Below are 25,471 nucleotides of genomic sequence, written 5' to 3'. Positions count from 1 at the left end.
TTATAACTCGTTATGTTAACCATTTGTCCTTGTGACTTATTGTGTTAACCATTTGTCTTTGTTCATTAGTCCTTGTGATTCGTTGTGTAAACTATTTGTCCATGTTCATAGGTCCTTGTGACTCGTTGTGTGAACCATTTGCCCTTGTTCTTTAGTCCTTGTGACTCGTTGTTTAAACCATTTGTCCTTGTTTATTAGTCCTTGTGACTCATTGTGTAAACCATTTGTCCTTGTTATTGTGACTTGTTGTGTGAACCAATTTTTCTTGTTCATTATTCTTTGTGACTCGTTGTCTGAACAATTTGTCCATGTTCATTAGTACTTGTGACTCGTTGTGTAAACTATATTTCCTTATTCATTAGTCCTTGTGACTCGTTGTGTGAACCATTTGTCCTTGTTCATTAGTCCTTGTAACTCGTTATGTTAACCATTTGTCCTTGTGACTCGTTGTGTGAACCATTTGTCCTTGTTCATTAGTCCTTGTGACTCGTTGTTTAAACCATTTATCCTTGTTTATTAGTCCTTATGACTCGTTGTGTAAACCATTGTTCTGTTATTGTGACTTGTTGTGTGAACCATTTTTCCTTGTTCATTAGTCCTTGTGACTCGTTGTGTGAACTATTTGTCCTTGTTCATTAGTCCATGTGACTCGTTGTGTAAGCCATTTGTTCTTGTTCATTAGTCATCGTGACTCGTTGTGTGAACCATTTGTCCTTGTTCATTAGTCCTTGTGACTCGTTATGTTAACCATTTGTCCTTGTTCATTAGTCCATGTGACTCGTTGTGTGAACCATTTGTCCTTGTTCATTAGTCCTTGTAACTCGTTATGTTAACCATTTGTCCTTGTGACTTATTGTGTTAACCATTTGTCCTTGTTCATTAGTCCTTGTGATTCGTTGTGTAAACTATTTGTCCTTGTTCACAGGTCCTTGTGACTCGTTGTGTGAACCATTTTCCCTTGTTCTTTAGTCCTTGTGACTCGTTGTATAAACCATTTGTCCTTGTTTATTAGTCCTTGTGACTCATTGTGTAAACCATTTGTCCTTGTTATTTTGACTTGTTGTGTGAACCATTTGTCCTTGTTCATTAGTTCTTGTGACTCGTTGTGTAAACTATTTGTCCTTGTTTTATTAGTCCTTGTGACTCGTTGTGTGAACCATTTGTCTTTGTTCATTAGTCCTTGTAACTCGTTATGTTAACCATTTGTCCTTGTGACTCGTTGTGTGAACCATTTGTCCTTGTTCATTAGTCCTTGTGACTCGTTGTATGAACCATTTGTCCTTGTTCTTTAGTCCTTGTGACTCGTTGTTTAAACCATTTGTCCTTGTTTATTAGTCCTTATGACTCGTTGTGTAAAGCATTTGTCCTTGTTATTGTGACTTGTTGTGTGAACCATTTTTCCTTGTTCATTAGTCTTTGTGACTCGTTGTGTGAGCCATTTGTCCTTGTTCATTAGTCCATGTGACTCGTTGTGTGAGCCATTTGTCCTTGTTTATTAGTCCATGTGACTCGTTGTGTGAACCATTTAGCCTTGTTCATTAGTCCTTGTCACTCGTTGTGTAAACTATTTGTCCTTGTTCATTAGTCCTTGTGACTCGTTGTGTAAACTATATGTCCTTGTTCATTAGCCCTTGTGACTCGTTGTGTGAACCATTTGTCCTTGTTCATTAGTCCTTGTAACTCGTTATGTTAACCATTTGTCCTTGTGACTTATTGTGTTAACCATTTGTCCTTGTTCATTATTCCTTGTGACTCGTTGTGTGAACCATTTGTCCATGTTCATTAGTCCTTGTGACTCGTTGTGTAAACTATATTTCCTTGTTCATTAGTCCTTGTGACTCGTTGTGTGAACCATTTGTCCTTGTTCATTAGTCCTTGTAACTCGTTATGTTAACCATTTGTCCTTGTGACTCGTTGTGTGAACCATTTGTCCTTGTTCATTAGTCCTTGTGACTCGTTGTATGAACCATTTGTCCTTGTTCTTTAGTCCTTGTGACTCGTTGTTTAAACCATTTATCCTTGTTTATTAGTCCTTGTGACTCATTGTGTAAACCATTTGTCCTTGTTATTGTGACTTGTTGTGTGAACCAATTTTTCTTGTTCATTATTCCTTGTGACTCGTTGTGTGAACCATTTGTCCATGTTCATTAGTCCTTGTGACTCGTTGTGTAAACTATATTTCCTTGTTCATTAGTCCTTGTGACTCGTTGTGTGAACCATTTGTCCTTGTTCATTAGTCCTTGTAACTCGTTATGTTAACCATTTGTCCTTGTGACTTATTGTGTTAACCATTTGTCCTTGTTCATTAGTCCTTGTGATTCGTTGTGTAAACTATTTGTCCATGTTCATATGTCGTTGTGACTCGTTATGTGAACCATTTGCCCTTGTTCTTTAGTCCTTGTGACTCGTTGTTTAAACCATTTGTCCTTGTTTATTAGTCCTTGTGACTCATTGTGTAAAACATTTGTCCTTGTTATTGTGACTTGTTGTGTGAACCAATTTTTCTTGTTCATTATTCCTTGTGACTCGTTGTGTGAACCATTTGTCCATGTTCATTAGTACTTGTGACTCGTTGTGTAAACTATATTTCCTTGTTCATTAGTCCTTGTGACTCGTTGTGTGAACCATTTGTCCTTGTTCATTAGTCCTTGTAACTCGTTATGTTAACCATTTGTCTTTGTGACTCGTTGTGTGAACCATTTGTCCTTGTTCATTAGTCCTTGTGACTCGTTGTATGAACCATTTGTCCTTGTTCTTTAGTCCTTGTGACTCGTTGTTTAAACCATTTATCCTTGTTTATTAGTCCTTATGACTCGTTGTGTAAACCATTGTTCTGTTATTGTGACTTGTTGTGTGAACCATTTTTCCTTGTTCATTAGTCCTTGTGACTCGTTGTTTAAACCATTTATTCTTGTTTATTAGTCCTTATGACTCGTTGTGTAAACCATTGTTCTGTTATTGTGACTTGTTGTGTGAACCATTTTTCCTTGTTCATTAGTCCTTGTGACTCGTTGTGTGAACTATTTGTCCTTGTTCATTAGTCCATGTGACTCGTTGTGTAAGCCATTTGTTCTTGTTCATTAGTCATCGTGACTCGTTGTGTGAACCATTTGTCCTTGTTCATTAGTCCTTGTGACTCGTTATGTTAACCATTTGTCCTTGTGACTCAATGTGTAAACCATTTGTCCTTGTTCATTAGTTCATGTGACTCGTTGTGTGAACCATTTGTCCTTGTTCATTAGTCCTTGTAACTCGTTATGTTAACCATTTGTCCTTGTGACTTATTGTGTTAACCATTTGTCCTTGTTCATTAGTCCTTGTGATTCGTTGTGTAAACTATTTGTCCATGTTCATAAGTCTTTGTGACTCGTTGTGTGAACCATTTGCCCTTGTTCTTTAGTCCTTGTGACTCGTTGTTTTAACCATTTGTCCTTGTTTATTAGTCCTTGTGACTCATTGTGTAAACCATTTGTCCTTGTTATTGTGACTTGTTGTGTGAACCAATTTTTCTTGTTCATTATTCTTTGTGACTCGTTGTCTGAACCATTTGTCCATGTTCATTAGTACTTGTGACTCGTTGTGTAAACTATATTTCCTTGTTCATTAGTCCTTGTGACTCGTTGTGTGAACCATTTGTCCTTGTTCATTAGTCCTTGTAACTCGTTATGTTAACCATTTGTCCTTGTGACTCGTTGTGTGAACCATTTGTCCTTGTTCATTAGTCCTTTTGACTCGTTGTTTAAACCATTTATCCTTGTTTATTAGTCCTTATGACTCGTTGTGTAAACCATTGTTCTGTTATTGTGACTTATTGTGTGAACCATTTTTCCTTGTTCATTAGTCCTTGTGACTCGTTGTGTGAACTATTTGTCCTTGTTCATTAGTCAATGTGACTCGTTGTGTAAGCCATTTGTTCTTGTTCATTAGTCATCGTGACTCGTTGTGTGAACCATTTGTCCTTGTTCATTAGTCCTTGTGACTCGTTATGTTAACCATTTGTCCTTGTGACTCGTTGCGTAAACCATTTTTCCTTGTTCATTAGTCCATGTGACTCGTTGTGTGAACCATTTGTCCTTGTTCATTAGTCCTTGTAACTCGTTATGTTAACCATTTGTCCTTGTGACTTATTGTGTTAACCATTTGTCCTTGTTCATTAGTCCTTGTGATTCGTTGTGTAAACTATTTGTCCTTGTTCATAGGTCCTTGTGACTCGTTGTGTGAACCATTTGCCCTTGTTCTTTAGTCCTTGTGACTCGTTGTTTAAACCATTTGTCCTTGTTTATTAGTCCTTGTGACTCATTGTGTAAACCATTTGTCCTTGTTATTGTGACTTGTTGTGTGAACCAATTTTTCTTGTTCATTATTCTTTGTGACTCGTTGTCTGAACCATTTGTCCATGTTCATTAGTACTTGTGACTCGTTGTGTAAACTATATTTCCTTGTTCATTAGTCCTTGTGACTCGTTGTGTGAACCATTTGTCCTTGTTCATTAGTCCTTGTAACTCGTTATGTTAACCATTTGTCCTTGTGACTCGTTGTGTGAACCATTTGTCCTTGTTCATTAGTCCTTATAACTCGTTATGTTAACCATTTGTCCTTATGACTCGTTGTGTGAACCATTTGTCTTTGTTCATTAGTCCTTGTGACTCGTTGTATGAACCATTTGTCCTTGTTCTTTAGTCCTTGTGACTCATTGTTTAAACCATTTGTCCTTGTTTATTAGTCCTTATGACTCGTTGTGTAAACCATTTGTCCTTGTTATTGTGACTTGTTGTGTGAACCATTTGTCCTTGTTCTTTAGTCCTTGTGACTCGTTGTTTAAACCATTTATCCTTGTTTAGTAGTCCGTATGACTCGTTGTGTAAACCATTGTTCTGTTATTGTGACTTGTTGTGTGAACCATTTTTCCTTGTTCATTAGTCCTTGTGACTCGTTGTGTGAACTATTTGTCCTTGTTCATTAGTCCATGTGACTCGTTGTGTAAGCCATTTGTTCTTGTTCATTAGTCATCGTGACTCGTTGTGTGAACCATTTGTCCTTGTTCATTAGTCCTTGTGACTCGTTATGTTAACCATTTGTCCTTCTGACTCGTTGTGTAAACCATTTGTCCTTGTTCATTAGTTCATGTGACTCGTTGTGTGAACCATTTGTCCTTGTTCATTAGTCCTTGTAACTCGTTATGTTAACCATTTGTCCTTGTGACTTATTGTGTTAACCATTTGTCCTTGTTCATTAGTCCTTGTGATTCGTTGTGTAAACTATTTGTCCATGTTCATAGGTCCTTGTGACTCGTTGTTGGGAAATGTGTCCTCAACAATAGTGCGATCACATGATTTAAATATCATTATTAAATCTCATACCAAGAATACAAAAGGGATGATACATTACATATATATAGTCAACTGGTCCACACATATCGGTAATGATTGGCTGGCTAGAGTTTGACATTACTGTCGTGCGACGGTGGTGATCAGTTGATCCCTTGAGGTCACACCTAAAGGACGATTCCCTTAATTAAAAAGGTTAATTAATTGTATACCGTCTGATTAATTAATTCCTTAAAATTGAACAAATTATTATAAGAGAGAGAATAATGACATCTTATTATAATGTGATTAAATGAGATTTCATTTAGTAATTTAAGAAGTTATATTACTAAAATTAATCGGTGTTTGCGAAACACGCGAGATGAGAATGATAAGTTAGTTATAATTACAAGATATTGTGAATTATACTAACTAGTAATTAAATGACCATTTTATGAGAAAGTAATTTTATATTACTAGTCAATTTGTTAAATATGATTTATTTAATTTATAAATGATATTTAATTTGTTAAATATGCATTTTAAATTAAAACAAGACATAAGACATGTCACATGTCACATGACATACAATTGTACAATTGACAAAAATAAAATGGACTCAATATTACAAGGAAAACCGTTTTTATATGTAGTGAGTGGGTTTTGATGGTTTTTGTTATTTAAATAATAAAATAAACATCATGATGACACCTACTACTAGCTAGCTTTTCTTGTGAAGATAAAAAGCATATTGGGAAGAAAAATTTGACTACCCTAAGCTCCTCCCAACCGGTTTTCAATATAGAAAAATTAGAGAATTTTTCTCCAATTAATTCATTCTTACTTTTTATGAAAAACCTCCCTTCTCTCTCTTGTTCTTCACAAAATTCATTTTTGTGAATCTAATTTGTTTAAATCAAACACTAATAATACTAAAAGTAGTATATGAGTATTAGTAATAGATTTTAAGGTAAACCACCATATAAACATCTAGTACATGTTAGTTTGTGGGATTAAGGGATAGTTTTGGGTGCAACTAATTGGAGGGCTTCTAATTTGAAGTCAAGAATGTTCATCCATTAATGGAAAGCTCAAGAACTAACAAGAAGGAGATCTTGTTGGTGCCCAATATGACCGAAATTATTATGGTGAGAAAATGTTTTCTTATCTTCTTTTATTAAAGTTTGCATGCATAAAATCCATCTTTAATTTTATGACAAATTAATTTAAGACATATATGAATATGTTAAGTATATAGATCTACTTTTCTATCAATCGGTATCAAGAGCCACGGTTGTTTGCATGCAAATCGGTTAAAAGTTTTTCCGAGTTATAAGAATAACATATAAAACTTGTAAAATTTATGTTATTATGATATATCACGAAATTAATTCATGCATGTTAATATTTCTGATCCTAAAATGTTTTAGGATATTTTGGTTAATTTTACGGATTTTTATTGTTCATATTATACAATAATGGCATTTAAATATGATTTTATGAGTAACAATGTCATTTTCCGTCTAAAATTAGCTATACTTCGAATTTTCAGTTGATTTTTGGATATGTTGTCACATATATTATTTTGAGATAACCTGTAAATTTTCATAATTTTTGGACTTGTTATGCTCGAAAAATGGATTTTTCATTATTAAATTCGGATTTAGGTGAAAAATAGGTTAATATGAGTTAAATTTCGAATCTGGTCATAAAAAATTAATATGTTGTCAGATGCAATTTTACAAGATGTGTGTAAAATAATTGGCTTTAAAGAAGTCTTTTTGCATGATTTATGGATTTTTGAAAAAAATAGCATAAATAGTGACATTATTAGTGAAAAATTAATAAAACATAATCTATGACTTAGGAAAAACGTCTAATGTTGCCTTTTATTATCTTTTTCAGATCCAAAAATTGAAAAGTTAATTAATATAATTTTTCCATGTTTTTATGATTATTTTAGTTAAAATCGATAAACCGCAACATTGTTTTTCCGGAAAAATTTTAAAATTTTTAACCTAAGATTTTGAATATTATGAGTGTCATGGTATTTTTCCAGAATTTTCATAAGTTTAAATTTCAAATTTTGAATTTATTTGAAATTTTGTGATTTATTTGAAGTTTATAGCTTATTTTTGTAATTTTTAGTCCATTAATGAACAATTTTATAAATATGGGTTAATTATGGTCAAATTATTAGTGAAGACTAAATTTTGAGTCCTAAGAGGTTAGGGTAATTAACTTATGCATAAATATGAATTTATGTATTTTTGTGATTGTAAAATGTTGAAATCACGCAAATCCGTAAAAACCGAGTTATATACGATATTGGCTAATTAAAGGCGATTTAGCATAAAATTGAGCATGTTCATACATATTATAATGCTGCATTTTCTTTATGATTGTCATAATTTTAATTTATGTAATTTCGAATTATGTAATTTTACTTAGTATGGCCTTAGATTTTAATTGGTATTTCCCGAAATGTATGGGAATATCGATTCGGTTGTAATTTTATTGTGATCTCGTATCACCGTTTTGTAATTTAATAGATTTATTTTATTTTAGTTACAAATGTATAATAGGAAATTATGTAATTTATTATGTAATTTTATTCATTCCGAAGTTCCCAAAGACGGATTTCTTCAAGAATGGCGATACATAAAGACGGTGTTACCTCGAGATGCGTGCCACAACCGAAGTTCAAGGGACCAATGGAGTTGGTTTCCGAATATGTAATAGTTAAATAGTTTTTCTATTTTAGGAAAGGCCATACTAGGATTTATTTATTTATTTTTATGCTTGCATTTTATTTTATGTCACATGCATCGCTAAATTGCCATAACTAAAAACATGCATTTTCTTTTATCGAGTTTATCGACCGTGTCAATTAAAATTATCGTAGTTCACCGCTTTAGTTCACTTAAAACGTGATAGATAATAAATTGACATGACCTCTCGCTAAAACAATTAATTGAGACATAGCCTTACCAAATAGTAGAAACCATGAAAACCTATTTCGCGAGGGAGTGCACTCGGCTACCCCGGGGTACAAACCTTGTTACGTAGGGGAAGTGGGTGATAAATGTCTATCCACCGAATTCATGTTGATGAGGGTTTCATCGGCTACCCCGTGCCTAAGTTGATGTGGGTTTGGATAATGGACACATTTATTCGAAATTTGGATTGAACTCAACAAAAGTAATTGATAAGGGTTTCATCGGCTACCCCGTGCCCTTGTTGATGTGTTTTGGGCTATAGATAAACATTAGAGTAATTTTATCGACCGAGAGTTCTAAAGGTAGAATCGATTAAAGAGTTAATCCACCGAGTTATATTGATAAGGGTTTCATCGGCTACCCCGTGCCCAAGTTAATATGAATTTGGATCTTGGAATCATTTATCATAGTTGGGTAGAGGTCACTATGTAAATGCTATACTTGTTTACAAGTATTATTATAACGATGAATGTTTTGTTTTCATTATTCCGTTATCATATTGTTCTATTTCTTTACCACAATTCATATACGATATCATTTCGGTTTTTGATTCAAATCTCCATTAAAACATCGTAACTAAAGACAAATATGAATTTTCTTCGGATCTCTTGTAAAGAGTATAGATAAAAGTTATTCATTATCAAACAGGTTTTTGATTTTTGACTAACACATCTACTTACAATAGATTGTTATTCATATACTTAATTGAATTAAGTATCTTGAAGCGATAAATTGTTTTGGTAATTAGTTTTGTCAAGAATTCGTAATTGACCAAAATAACGCAACCACTTCAATGAAAGTTTTAAGACTAAAACGAACAAATGAAGAGTAATCTTCATGAATTCAATTTTGCTTCTCAAAGCAAAGACTCATTGAAATGAGTGGGAGCATTCTCTTAAACCGTTAAGATGAGGACGAGGTTCAAGAAGTAAAGATAATAAAGGAATTGATACAAGGTAATGTTAAAAGTAAAGTTGTTGAGAATAGCAATATTAAACCTATCAATTCCGACCGATAAAGTTTCCACTGTCTTAAATGTTGGACACTAGAAAGGAAACTACCCCAAATTATTGAAGAATCAACAAGTTAGTTGTGAGACATCTAATGGGACCTTCTTCGTTAAATGTTTATTTGATTAAACATAAATTTTGCTAGTACTACTTCGTCAATATTAGAAACCGGTGGTGGTTTTCATCATTATGTTTGATACATAGGATGATTAGAATATGACGACTAGCAACAATGAAGTCAAGAGATAGAGTCATTGTGTACTAAATCTAGTTTTCGGGTTTGGAGTTGTACTTAATTGTGACTATTAAGTACATAAACTCTAAATAAGAATACAACTTGTTAAGATACAAAAGAGGTTTCACTTTTGTGACCCTATACACCACGATTTAATGTATGGCTAGTCCTTCATCAAGGTGATTATATTCTAAACCAAACTAGAATGATATATCATGAAGATGATGCAAGACTCAAATTGGTAACCCAAGATTAAACCTTAAAATTTTGGAATGATGAACGCAAAGAGTTAACGAGTACTCTTGAAACCATTAGATTGTTAATGGTATATGCGTATCTTGTATTCAAAGCAAGATATCTCGTACTTTTTGGTTGAAAAGGAGATCGAGGTTATAAATCATCAATCCAAAATAGGTTGATCATCATCTTTTACCAACGATTTAAGTTGACACTAGTGTGTTCACTTAATAAGGTAAATGGAGAAATCTTTGAAGAAGTTCAAGAGTTCAAGGAATCACGATTTAGTCGTGATGGGACTATCAAAGTGAAGACTTTGATATAAGCCAAAGGAAATGTGATATAGTATCACAAGTTAATCTCTCTTAGCACGCATTATGAAATAATGTGTGGATGGATAAGAAATCAAACGCTATTCGATATGGTTTGGACTTCAATCAAGTTACTTTGAGTTACTTGATCCTTTTGGGGATTTTATCATTTTGTCTAAATTATTTTTCCACTAAATCGAATCATATGAGATATGAAATGGTAGGATACCATGTTTGTAAGTTTTCACAATAAACAAATGCTCATTTTTCCCTTCATTTATCACGAGTACACCGGGTTTGTGGCTCATGAAGCTGTCTTTCTAAAATACAAGTTTATTTCTAGAAGGCAGAGTGGGAGAAATTATTCAAAAAGCCACAGAGAATGTTGTGTCGCAAGAAACTGGTCTTTCTTGGCTACATGAGACGTTTTGTGTAAGACATTGTTTCTTCAAGACCTAGGAGGTTAAATTCGTCACTTGTTAAAAATGATGAATTCATGCTACTTTTAAGAAAGTAAAGAGCTTATAACTTACAAAACAAATTGTTTGATTCAAGTTGATTACTTCTAGAAAGTAATGAACATATGACTTACATAAGAGTGTTTAAGTCATAACTCAATACAAGGCTTAGAGCCATGAAAATCCGAAACAAAAGGGCTTGATTAGTGACAAAGGGTTTTGCACTAATAAAGAGATATTTCAAAACAAGATTGGTTGCAAAGGGTTTTGCACTAATTGAAATGATTAAGTCTATTTGGATCTTCTTAGGGATTGTGTTTCATTATGAGGATATGCATACAGCAAGTGAATCTAAAACGCACTTCTTCAATAGAAGGAATGTATTTAATACATGTCATGAGTTTCATAGATTCTTGCAATCCTAAGATAATGTGAAACTTAGGAGAGGATCTTAAGTAGGACATCAATGAGTTGGAATCAACATTTTGATCATGTGATAAAACATTTCTCGATAAGTCGAGAAGTTGTGTTTATACATGGAGTTTAGTGGGAGTTACGGAATTTTTAATTAGTCCAAAATGTGGAAGACATATTGATCATTGAGAATGATTTAAGACTTTTGAGTATTATAATACATCTTGAATATCCGGATTTATGAAGATAAATCCACATGATATTAGCGTCAGTAAGAAGTCTTATGTTGATAAGATTCATGACTAGTTCAATTAAATTGAACATATTTGATTGATTTCATTTGCTTCCGCTGCCGAATCAATTAAAAAGAAATGATGTATAACACTTCATATGCTTTGAGTATGATGAATTGTTTTCAAAATCGAATTTAAGTAATCTTTACCAAGTAAGCCATAAAGATTACCCGTAAGTGCTTGCAGAAGCATTAAGGCTATGATGCAAAGTGTTTATGATGCAATATTGTGTAAGGGAGTTACACAAGTGACAATTGACAATTGAGATTGCGCATGGTTTCCGACAAAACCATAATCAAAACACATTAGGATGGTTAAGATACCATTGTGGCAATGTTAATTAAGAAGTAGATTTTCTAGAATTGTTCTAGGCAATAAAGAACATTGAGAGATATTTATAACGGAAATTGAGTACACTTGCGATCATGAGATGTGCAAGAAGGATGAGTCCCGCACACTGTGAAAACAGTGGGAGCTATTCTTAGGCTAGAGGGCCTATGTCTTGATTGGATCTCGACACGTACTCAGAAAGTTTTGTAATGCAAATGTATACATTACAAAGGAAAACGAGTATGTAGTGAGGTTGAGTAAGGTACAAGAAGTTGATAAAACCTACTAACCAAAGCCTTCTCATAGGCTAAACATGATGAGTCATGTCATTTCAATTGAATTGAAATGAACAACTACATACAAGATCAAATTAGATTATAGAACATGAAATAGTAATCAGGCATTGACTATTCATATGTGATAATCGCATTTGTCGTTCGAGTTTTACTTTAAAACTCTTTTATTATACTTTGTTATATCCAAACGGGTTGTAGAGACAATTGAACCCCGTTAAAGTGAACACGGATTAGCAAGGTATTCGCCCATAGTCACTTGTATGAGGTGACATCTCGAAGTGACTAGAGTGTGATGCGATTGATGGCAAGTTCAAGTGCCATAGAGTCATGTGAGATGACTAGTCGATCACATAGGCAGACTGTTAGGAACACTTTGTCGGGCAGTGACCGCTTATAGAGTTCTGGCAAATTTATAAAGCCTGGTCGTGGCGAGAGCTACTATAGTATTCCAATGAGTCGATTATTTTGACTAAAGACTGTTCGCCTAAGATGGCACAGTTTCAGATTAACTTTGATTTGTGTTACTACGACCTTCGTAAATGGGGTCAAATGGGCATATTTTGGGTTATGATGGATGTGGCTAGTCGAAGGGAATAAGTGCGATAGGAATTGTCCACCCCTTGTCGGGGTTAAAACAATATCTCGGGGCCACTCGAGGAGTAGTTAAATGGAAATGCGTGGCCACGCTCGGAAGGTATCCATGGTGGATAAATTCCGGTCAATCAGTTATTCTCCAGATCGAGGAAACCACTCTCGATATGATCACTTGCAAGTACGACCCGAAAGACACCTTGCATTGAGTGGGAGATAGTAATAGGACAAGAGAATTGGTGACGCACACTTGTCGAGGACAAGTGGGAGATTGTTGGGAAATGTGTTCTCAACAATAGTGCGATCACATGATTTAAATATCATTATTAAATCTCATACCAAGAATACAAAATGGATGATACATTACATATATATAGTCAACTGGTCCACACATATCGGTAATGATTGGCTGGCTAGAGTTTGACATTACTGTCGTGCGACGGTGGTGATCAGTTGATCCCTTGAGGTCACACCTAAAGGACGATTCCCTTAATTAAAAAGGTTAATTAATTGTGTACCGATACAGATTAATTAATTCCTTAAAATTGAACAAATTATTATAAGAGAGAGAATAATGACATCTTATTATAATGTGATTAAATGAGATTTCATTTAGTAATTTAAGAAGTTATATTACTAAAATTAATCGGTGTTTGCGAAACACGCGAGATGAGAATGATAAGTTAGTTATAATTACAAGATATTGTGAATTATACTAACTAGTAATTAAATGACCATTTTATGAGAAAGTAATTTTATATTACTAGTCAATTTGTTAAATATGATTTATTTAATTTATAAATGATATTTAATTTGTTAAATATGCATTTTAAATTAAAACAAGACATAAGACATGTCACATGTCACATGACATACAATTGTACAATTGACAAAAATAAAATGGACTCAATATTACAAGGAAAACCGTTTTTATATGTAGTGAGTGGGTTTTGATGGTTTTTGTTATTTAAATAATAAAATAAACATCATGATGACACCTACTACTAGCTAGCTTTTCTTGTGAAGATAAAAAGCATATTGGGAAGAAAAATTTGACTACCCTAAGCTCCTCCCAACCGGTTTTCAATATAGAAAAATTAGAGAATTTTTCTCCAATTAATTCATTCTTACTTTTTATGAAAAACCTCCCTTCTCTCTCTTGTTCTTCACAAAATTCATTTTTGTGAATCTAATTTGTTTAAATCAAACACTAATAATACTAAAAGTAGTATATGAGTATTAGTAATAGATTTTAAGGTAAACCACCATATAAACATCTAGTACATGTTAGTTTGTGGGATTAAGGGATAGTTTTGGGTGCAACTAATTGGAGGGCTTCTAATTTGAAGTCAAGAATGTTCATCCATTAATGGAAAGCTCAAGAACTAACAAGAAGGAGATCTTGTTGGTGCCCAATATGACCGAAATTATTATGGTGAGAAAATGTTTTCTTATCTTCTTTTATTAAAGTTTGCATGCATAAAATCCATCTTTAATTTTATGACAAATTAATTTAAGACATATATGAATATGTTAAGTATATAGATCTACTTTTCTATCAATCGGTATCAAGAGCCACGGTTGTTTGCATGCAAATCGGTTAAAAGTTTTTCCGAGTTATAAGAATAACATATAAAACTTGTAAAATTTATGTTATTATGATATATCACGAAATTAATTCATGCATGTTAATATTTCTGATCCTAAAATGTTTTAGGATATTTTGGTTAATTTTACGGATTTTTATTGTTCATATTATACAATAATGGCATTTAAATATGATTTTATGAGTAACAATGTCATTTTCCGTCTAAAATTAGCTATACTTCGAATTTTCAGTTGATTTTTGGATATGTTGTCACATATATTATTTTGAGATAACCTGTAAATTTTCATAATTTTTGGACTTGTTATGCTCGAAAAATGGATTTTTCATTATTAAATTCGGATTTAGGTGAAAAATAGGTTAATATGAGTTAAATTTCGAATCTGGTCATAAAAAATTAATATGTTGTCAGATGCAATTTTACAAGATGTGTGTAAAATAATTGGCTTTAAAGAAGTCTTTTTGCATGATTTATGGATTTTTGAAGAAAAATAGCATAAATAGTGACATTATTAGTGAAAAATTAATAAAACATAATCTATGACTTAGGAAAAACGTCTAATGTTGCCTTTTATTATCTTTTTCAGATCCAAAAATTGAAAAGTTAATTAATATAATTTTTCCATGTTTTTATGATTATTTTAGTTAAAATCGATAAACCGCAACATTGTTTTTCCGGAAAAATTTTAAAATTTTTAACCTAAGATTTTGAATATTATGAGTGTCATGGTATTTTTCCAGAATTTTCATAAGTTTAAATTTCAAATTTTGAATTTATTTGAAATTTTGTGATTTATTTGAAGTTTATAGCTTATTTTTGTAATTTTTAGTCCATTAATGAACAATTTTATAAATATGGGTTAATTATGGTCAAATTATTAGTGAAGACTAAATTTTGAGTCCTAAGAGGTTAGGGTAATTAACTTATGCATAAATATGAATTTATGTATTTTTGTGATTGTAAAATGTTGAAATCACGCAAATCCGTAAAAACCGAGTTATATACGATATTAGCTAATTAAAGGCGATTTAGCATAAAATTGAGCATGTTCATACATATTATAATGCTGCATTTTCTTTATGATTGTCATAATTTTAATTTATGTAATTTCGAATTATGTAATTTTACTTAGTATGGCCTTAGATTTTAATTGGTATTTCCCGAAATGTATGGGAATATCGATTCGGTTGTAATTTTATTGTGATCTCGTATCACCGTTTTGTAATTTAATAGATTTATTTTATTTTAGTTACAAATGTATAATAGGAAATTATGTAATTTATTATGTAATTTTATTCATTCCGAAGTTCCCAAAGACGGATTTCTTCAAGAATGGCGATACATAAAGACGGTGTTACCTCGAGATGCGTGCCACAACCGAAGTTCAAGGGACCAATGGAGTTGGTTTCCGAATATGTAATAGTTAAATAGTTTTTCTATTTTAGGAAAGGCCATACTAGGATTTATTTATTTATTTTTATGCTTGCATTTTATTTTATGTCACATGCATCGCTAAATCGCCATAACTAAAAACATGCATTTTCTTTTATCGAGTTTATCGACCGTGTCAATTAAAATTATCGTAGTTCACCGCTTTAGTTCACTTAAAACGTGATAGATAATAAATTGACATGACCTCTCGCTAAAACAATTAATTGAGACATAGCCTTACCAAATAGTAGAAACCATGAAAACCTATTTCGCGAGGGAGTGCACTCGGCTACCCCGGGGTACAAACCTTGTTACGTAGGGGAAGTGGGTGATAAATGTCTATCCACCGAATTCATGTTGATGAGGGTTTCATCGGCTACCCCGTGCCTAAGTTGATGTGGGTTTGGATAATGGACACATTTATTCGAAATTTGGATTGAACTCAACAAAAGTACTTGATAAGGGTTTCATCGGCTACCCCGTGCCCTTGTTGATGTGTTTTGGGCTATAGATAAACATTAGAGTAATTTTATCGACCGAGAGTTCTAAAGGTAGAATCGATTAAAGAGTTAATCCACCGAGTTATATTGATAAGGGTTTCATCGGCTACCCCGTGCCCAAGTTAATATGAATTTGGATCTTGGAATCATTTATCATAGTTGGGTAGAGGTCACTATGTAAATGCTATACTTGTTTACAAGTATTATTATAACGATGAATGTTTTGTTTTCATTATTCCGTTATCATATTGTTCTATTTCTTTACCACAATTCATATACGATATCATTTCGGTTCATTAGTCCTTGTGACTCGTTGTATGAACCATTTGTCCTTGTTCTTTAGTCCTTGTGACTCGTTGTTTAAACCATTTCTCCTTGTTTATTAGTCCTTATGACTCGTTGTGTAAACCATTTATCCTTGTTATTGTGACTTGTTGTGTGAACCATTTTTCCTTGTTCATTAGTCTTTGTGACTCGTTGTGTGAGCCATTTGTCCTTGTTCATTAGTCCATGTGACTCGTTGTGTGAGCCATTTGTCCTTGTTTATTAGTCCATGTGACTCGTTGTGTGAACCATTTGTTCTTGTTCATTAGTCCTTGTGACTCGTTGTGTGAACCATTTAGCCTTGTTCATTAGTCCTTGTCACTCGTTGTGTAAACTATTTGTCCTTGTTCATTAGTCCTTGTGACTCGTTGTGTAAACTATATGTCCTTGTTCATTAGCCCTTGTGACTCGTTGTGTGAACCATTTGTCCTTGTTCATTAGTCCTTGTAACTCGTTATGTTAACCATTTGTCCTTGTGACTTATTGTGTTAACCATTTGTCCTTGTTCATTAGTCCTTGTGACTCGTTGTGTAAACTATTTGTCCTTGTTCATAGGTCCTGGTGACTCGTTGTGTGAACCATTTGCCCTTATTCTTCAGTCCTTGTGACTCGTTGTTTAAACCATTTGTCCTTGTTTATTAGTCCTAGTGACTCATTGTGTAAACCATTTGTCCTTGTTATTTTGACTTGTTGTGTGAACCATTTGTCCTTGTTCATTAGTCCTTGTGACTCGTTGTGTAAACTATTTGTCCTTGTTCATTAGTCCTTGTGACTCGTTGTGTGAACCATTTGGCCTTGTTTATTAGTCCATGTGACTCGTTGTATGAACCATTTGTCCTTGTTCTTTAGTCCTTGTGACTCGTTGTTTAAACCATTTATCCTTATTTATTAGTCCTTATGACTCGTTGTGTAAACCATTGTTCTGTTATTGTGACTTGTTGTGTGAACCATTTTTCCTTGTTCATTAGTCCTTGTGACTCATTGTGTGAACTATTTGTCCTTGTTCATTAGTCCATGTGACTCGTTGTGTAAGCCATTTGTTCTTGTTCATTAGTCATCGTGACTCGTTGTGTGAACCATTTGTCCTTGTTCATTAGTCCTTGTGACTCGTTGTGTAAACTATATGTCCTTGTTCATTAGCCCTTGTGACTCGTTGTGTGAACCATTTGTCCTTGTTCATTAGTCCTTGTAACTCGTTATGTTAACCATTTGTCCTTATGACTTATTGTGTTAACCATTTGTCCTTGTTCATTAGTCCTTGTGACTCGTTGTGTAAACTATTTGTCCTTGTTCATAGGTCCTGGTGACTCGTTGTGTGAACCATTTGCCCTTGTTCTTCAGTCCTTGTGACTCGTTGTTTAAACCATTTGTCCTAATTTATTAGTCCTAGTGACTCATTGTGTAAACCATTTGTCCTTGTTCATTAGTCCTTGTGACTCGTTGTGTAAACTATTTGTCCTTGTTCATTAGTCCTTGTGACTCGTTGTGTGAACCATTTGGCCTTGTTCTTTAGTCCTTGTGACTCTTTATTTAAACCATTTCTCCTTATTTATTAGTCCTTGTGACTCGTTGTGTAAACCATTTGACCTTGTTATTGTGACTTGTTGTGTGAACCAATTTTCCTTGTTCATTATTCCTTGTGACTCGTTGTGTGAACCATTTGTCCTTGTTCATTAGTTCTTGTGACTCGTTGTGTAAACTATATGTCCTTGTTCATTAGTACTTCTGACTCGTTGTATGAACCATTTGTCCTTGTTATTTTAACTTGTTGTGTGAACAATTTGTCCTTGTTCATTAGTCCTTGTGACTCGTTGTGTAAACTATTTGTTCATTTGTCCTTGTAACTCGTTGTGTGAAACATTTGCCCTAGTTCTTTAGTCCTTGTGACTCGTTGTTTAAACCATTTGTCCTTGTTTATTAGTCCTTGTGACTCATTGTGTAAACCATTTGTCCTTGTTATTGTGACTTGTTGTGTGAACCAATTTTTCTTGTTCATTATTCCTTGTGACTCGTTGTGTGAACTATTTGTCCATGTTCATTAGTCCTTGTGACTCGTTGTGTAAACTATATTTCCTTGTTCATTAGTCCTTGTGACTCGTTGTGTGAACCATTTGTCCTTGTTCATTAGTCCTTGTAACTCGTTATGTTAACCATTTGTCCTTGTGACTCGTTGTGTGAACCATTTGTCCTTGTTCATTAGTCCTTGTGACTCGTTGTATTAACCATTTGTCCTTGTTCTTTAGTCCTTGTGACTCGTTGTTTAAACCATTTATCCTTGTTTATTAGTCCTTGTGACTCGTTGTGTGATCTATTTGTCCTTGTTCATTATTCCATGTGACTCGTTGTGTAAGCCATTTGTTCTTGTTCATTAGTCATCGTGACTCGTTGTGTGAACCATTTGTCCTTGTTCATTAGTCCTTGTGACTCGTTATGTTAACCATTTGTCCTTGTGACTCGTTGTGTAAACCATTTGTCCTTGTTCATTAGTCCATGTGACTTGTTGTGTGAACCATTTGTCCTTGTTCCTTAGTCCTTGTGACTCGTTGTTTAAACCATTTTTAACAAGGACTCATTGTGTAAATCATTTGTCCTTGTTCATTAGTCCTTGTGACTCGTTGTGTGAACCATTTGTCCTTGTTCATTAGTCCTTGTAACTCGTTATGTAAACCATTTGTCCTTCTGACTCGTTGTGTGAACCATTTGTCTTTGTTCATTAGTCCTTGTGACTCGTTGTGTGAACTATTTGTCCTTGTTCATTAGTCCATGTGACTCGTTGTGTAAACCATTTGTTCTTGTTCATTACATCGTGACTCGTTGTGTGAACCATTTGTCCTTGTTCATTAGTCCTTGTGACTCGTTATGTTAACCATTTGTCCTTGTGAGTCGTTGTGTAAACCATTTGTCCTTGTTCATTAGTCCATGTGACTCGTTGTGTGAACCATTTGTCCTTGTTCCTTAGTCCTTGTGACTCGTTGTTTAAACCATTTTTAACAAGGACTCATTGTGTAAATCATTTGTCCTTGTTCATTAGTCCTTGTGACTCGTTGTGTGAACCATTTGTCCTTGTTCATTAGTCCTTGTAACTCGTTATGTAAACCATTTGTCCTTGTGACTCGTTGTGTGAACCATTTGTCCTTGTTCATTAGTCCTTGAGACTCGTTCTGTGAACCATTTGTCCTTGTTCTTTAGTCCTTGTGGCTCGTTGTTTAAACCATTTTTCCTAGTTTATTAGTCCTTATGACTCGTTGTGTAAACCATTAGTCCTTGTTATTGTGACTTGTTGTGTGAACCATTTTTCCTTGTTCATTAGTCCTTGTGACTCGTTGTGTGAACCATTTGTCCTTGTTCATTAGTCCATGTGACTCATTGTGTGAGCCATTTGTTCTTGTTCATTAGCTCTTGTGACTCGCTGTGTGAACCATTTAGCCTTGTTCATTAGTCCTTGTCACTCGTTGTGTAAACTATTTGTCCTTGTTCATTAGTCCTTGTGACTCGTTGTGTAAACTATATATGTCCTTGTTCATTAGCCCTTGTGACTCGTTGTGTGAACCATTTGTCCTTGTTCATTAATCCTTGTAACTCGTTATGTTAACCATTTGTCCTTGTGACTTATTGTGTTAACCATTTGTCCTTGTTCATTAGTCCTTGTGACTTGTTGTGTAAACTATTTGTCCTTGTTCATTAGTCCTTGTGACTCGTTGTGTGAACCATTTGCCCTTGTTCTTTAGTCCTTGTGACTCGTTGTTTAAACCATTTGTCCTTGTTTATTAGTCCTTGTGACTCATTTTGTAAACCATTTGTCCTTGTTATATTGACTTGTTGTGTGAACCATTTGTCCTTGTTCATTAGTCCTTGTGACTCGTTGAGTAAACTATTTGTCCTTGTTCATTAGTCCTTGTTACTCGTTGTGTGAGCCATTTGTCCTTGTTCTTTAGTCCGTGTGACTCGTAATTTAAACCATTTCTCCTTGTTTATTAGTCCTTGTGACTCGTTGTGTAAACCATTTGTCCTTGTTATTGTGACTTGTTGTGTGAACCAATTTTCCTAGTTCATTATTCCTTGTGACTCGTTGTGTGAACCATTTGTCCATGTTCATTAGTCCTTGTGACTCGTTGTGTAAACTATATGTCCTTGTTCATTAGTCCTTGTTACCCGTTGTGTGAACCATTTGTCCTTGTTCATTAGTCCTTGTAACTCGTTATGTTAACCATTTGTCCTTGTTCATTACTCCTTGTGACTCGTTGTTTAAACCATTTGTCCTTGTTTATTAGTCCTTATGACTCGTTGTGTAAACCATTTGTCCTTGTTATTGTGACTTGTTGTGTGAACCATTTTTCCTTATTCATTAGTCCTTGTGACTCGTTGTGTGAACCATTTGTCCTTGTTCATTAGTCCATGTGACTCGTTGTGTGAGCCATTTGTCCTTGTTTATTAGTTCATGTGACTCGTTGTGTGAGCCATTTGTTCTTGTTCATTAGTCCTTGTGACTCGTTGTGTGAACCATTTAGCCTTGTTCATTAGTCTTTGTCACTCGTTGTGTAAACTATTTGTCCTTGTTCATTAGTCCTTGTGACTCGATGTGTAAACTATATGTCCTTGTTCATTAGCCCTTGTGACTCGTTGTGTGAACCATTTGCCCTTGTTCTTTAGTCCTTGTGACTCGTTGTTTAAACCATTTGCCCTTGTTTATTAGTCCTTGTGATTCATTGTGTAAACCATTTGTCCTTGTTCATTAGTCCTTGTAACTCGTTATGTTAACCATTTGTCCTTGTGACTCGTTGTGTGAACCATTTGTCCGTGTTCATTAGTCCTTGTGACTCGTTTTATGAACCATTTGTCCTTGTTCTTTAGTCCTTGTGACTCGTTGTTTAAACCATTTGTCCTTGTTTACTAGTCCTTATGACTCGTTGTGTAAACCATTTGTCCTTGTTATTGTGACTTGTTGTGTGAACCATTTTTCCTTGTTCATTAGTCCTTGTGACTCGTTGTGTGAGCCATTTGTCCTTGTTCATTAGTCCATGTGACTCGTTGTGTGAGCCATTTGTCCTTGTTTATTAGTCCCTGTGACTCGTTGTGTGAACCATTTGTTCTTGTTCATTAGGTGACTCGTTGTGTGAACCATTTAGCCTTGTTCATTAGTCCTTGTCACTCGTTGTGTAAACTATTTGTCCTTGTTCATTAGTCCTTGTGACTCGTTGTGTAAACTATATGTCCTTGTTCATTAGCCCTTGTAACTCGTTGTGTGAACCATTTGTCCTAGTTCATTAGTCCTTGTAACTCGTTATGTTAACCATTTGTCCTTGTGACTTATTGTGTTAACCATTTGTCCTTGATCATTAGTCCTTGTGACTCGTTGTGTAAACTATTTGTCCTTGTTCATTAGTCCTTGTGACTCGTTGTATGAACCATTTGGCCTTGTTATTGAGAATTGTTGTGTGAACCAATTTTCCTTGTTCATTATTCCTTGTGACTCGTTGTGTGAACCATTTGTCCTTGTTCATTAGTCCTTGTGACTCGTTGTGTAAACTATATGTCCTTGTTCATTAGTCCTTCTGACTCGTTGTATGAACCATTTGTCCTTGTTATTTTAACTTGTTGTGTGAACAATTTGTCCTTGTTCATTAGTCCTTGTGACTCGTTGTGTAAACTATTTGTTCATTTGTCCTTGTGACTCGTTGTGTAAAAGATTTGCCCTTGTTCTTTAGTCCTTGTGACTCGTTGTTTAAACCATTTGTCCTTGTTTATTAGTCATTGTGACTCATTGTGTAAACCATTTTTCCTTGTTATTGTGACTTGTTGTGTGAACCAATTTTTCTTGTTCATTATTCCTTTTGACTCGTTGTGTGAACCATTTGTCCATGTTCATTAGTCCTTGTGACTCGTTGTGTAAACTATATTTCCTTGTTCATTAGTCCTTGTGACTCGTTGTGTGAACCATTTGTCCTTGTTCTTTAGTCCTTGTAACTCGTTATGTTAACCATTTGTCCTTGTGACTCGTTGTGTGAACCATTTGTCCTTGTTCATTAGTCCTTGTGACTCGTTGTATGAACCATTTGTCCTTGTTCTTTAGTCCTTGTGACTCGTTGTTTAAACCATTTATCCTTGTTTATTAGTCCTTATGACTCGTTGTGTAAACCATTGTTCTGTTATTGTGACTTGTTTTGTGAACCATTTTTCCTTGTTCATTAGTCCTTGTGACTCGTTGTGTGAACTATTTGTCTTTGTTCATTAGTCCATGTGACTCGTTGTGTAAGCCATTTGTTCTTGTTCATTAGTCATCGTGACTCGTTGTGTGAACCATTTGCCCTGCTTCATTAGTCCTTGTGACTCGTTATGTTAACCATTTGTCCTTGTGACTCGTTGTGTAAACCATTTGTCCTTGTTCATTAGTCCATGTGACTCGTTGTGTGAACCATTTGTCCTTGTTCCTTAGTCCTTGTGACTCGTTGTTTAAACCATTTTTAACAAAGACTCATTGTGTAAATCATTTGTCCTTGTTCATTAGTCCTTGTGACTCGTTGTGTGAACCATTTGTCCTTGTTCATAAGTCCTTGTAACTCGTTATGTTAACCATTTGTCCTTGTGACTCGTTGTGTGAACCATTTGTCCTTGTTCATTAGTCCTTGAGACTCGTTGTGTGAACCATTTGTCCTTGTTCTTTAGTCCTTGTGGCTCGTTGTTTAAACCATTTTTCCTAGTTTATTAGTCCTTATGACTCGTTGTGTAAACCATTTGTCCTTGTTATTGTGACTTGTTGTGTGAACCATTTTTTCTTGTTCATTATTCCTTGTGACTCGTTGTGTGAACCATTTGTCCATGTTCATTAGTCCTTGTGACTCGTTGTGTAAACTATATTTCCTTGTTCATTAGTCCTTGTGACTCGTTGTGTGAACCATTTGTCCTTGTTCTTTAGTCCTTGTAACTCGTTATGTTAACCATTTGTCCTTGTGACTCGTTGTGTGAACCATTTGTCCTTGTTCATTAGTCCTTGTGACTCGTTGTATGAACCATTTGTCCTTGTTCTTTAGCCCTTGTGACTCGTTGTTTAAACCATTTATCCTTGTTTATTAGTCCTTATGACTCGTTGTGTAAACCATTGTTCTGTTATTGTGACTTGTTTTGTGAACCATTTTTCCTTGTTCATTAGTCCTTGTGACTCGTTGTGTGAACTATTTGTCCTTGTTTATTAGTCCATGTGACTCGTTGTGTAAGCCATTGTTTCTTGTTCATTAGTCATCGTGACTCGTTGTGTGAACCATTTGTCCTTGTTCATTAGTCCTTGTGACTCGTTATGTTAACCATTTGTCCTTGTGACTCGTTGTGTAAACCATTTGTCCTAGTTTATTAGTCCTTATGACTCGTTGTGTAAACCATTTGTCCTTGTTATTGTGACTTGTTGTGTGAACCATTTTTCCTTGTTCATTAGTCCTTGTGACTCGTTGTGTGAACCATTTGTCCTTGTTCATGTTGGGAAATGTGTCCTCAACAATAGTGCGATCACATGATTTAAATATCATTATTAAATCTCATTTTAAGAATACATGTGGGATGTAATATTTTACAAGTCAACTGGTCCACACATATCGGTAATGATTGGCTGACTAGAGTTTGACATTACTGTCGTGCGACGGTGGTGATCAGTTGATCCCCTTAGGTCATACCTATAGGGAAATACTCTTAATTGATTATTTAATTAATCGTATACTGATACGAGTTAATTAAATTGCTTAAAATTGACGGATGATTTTGTGAGTATAATTTACGTATCTTATTGTAAATATGATTAAATAAGACGCGGTCTAAGTAATCGAATTATTTTATTACTTGGATGAAATTATTGTTTACAGAAACAATTGAAACGGAATGAATAAATTATTATAAATATAGAATGTTGTAGTTTATAATTTGGAAACCTTTTTGGTACAAGTAATTACGAATTACTAGTCGATTTTGTATATGACATATTTTATGAGTATGTTGTTTTTTAATATGTTAAAAATACATTACAATTTCATATGTCAAGTAACATGTCACATATGTTACAATTGACAAATGACAAAATAAAATGGACCATCCATTTTATTTTGTATGTACCGAAATTATAAGGAGTTAGTGGAATAAAATTGTGTTAATTGTTTAGTGGTAGACACAATGATAAAAGCTAACTAGTAGGCTTGCATGCCTAGTCTCATGTGAAGAGCAAAGATGAAAGCTATTGGGCAACCTAACCAAGGCCAAAAATTTCGGCCAAAATGAAAAGGAAAGAAAGAGTTTTCTTCTTCCTAATCAATTCATTAATACATGAAAATAATTTTCTAGTGTGAGAAAATTAATATACTCTCTAAATATTATGAAATCTAGAGAAATAAACTCACAAATATTACCACCTCTTGACCGAAATTTCAAGAGTGAAAATACAATTTATATTGTATCAATTTTATTGTAAAACCATTATTATTACTAGATCTAAATAGTATTGGTTTATTAAGATGTATTCCTTGGGTATATGCTTTTGGGAGGGATTCTACACTTGAATCCTTGTTCTTCCATTTGGTAAGCTCAAGAACAAAAGAAAAGGAGATTTCTTTTGTGCCCATTAGAACCGAAATCACAATGTAAGGATGATTTCTTCTCTATTATATTATTTGTTTGCATGCATAAAATCCGTATTTAATTTCATGACAAATTAATTTTGACATATAAGAGTATGTTAGTATGTATATGAATCTACATTTCCTTCAATTGGTATCAGAGCCACGGTTGTTTGCATGCAAATTGGTTAAAAGTTTTTCCGAGTTATAAGAATAACAAATAAAACTTGTAAAATTTGTGTTATTATGATATATCACGAAATTATTACATGCATGTTAATATTTCTGGTCCTAAAATGTTTTAGGATATTTTGGTTATTTTTCGGATTTTTATTGTTCATAATTTACAATAATGGCATTTAAATATGATTTTATGAGTAAAAATGTCATTTTTGGTCTAAAAATAGCTATACTTCGAATTTTCAGTTGGTTTTTGGATATGTTGTTACATATATTATTTTGAGATAACCTGTAATTTTTCATAATTTTTGGACTTGTTATGCTCGAAAAATGAATTTTTCATTATTAAATTCGGATT

Source organism: Silene latifolia, chromosome 11 (assembly GCF_048544455.1).
Source record: "Silene latifolia isolate original U9 population chromosome 11, ASM4854445v1, whole genome shotgun sequence".
Lineage (NCBI taxonomy): Eukaryota > Viridiplantae > Streptophyta > Magnoliopsida > Caryophyllales > Caryophyllaceae > Silene > Silene latifolia.
Note: the sequence above shows the minus strand (reverse complement) of the source record.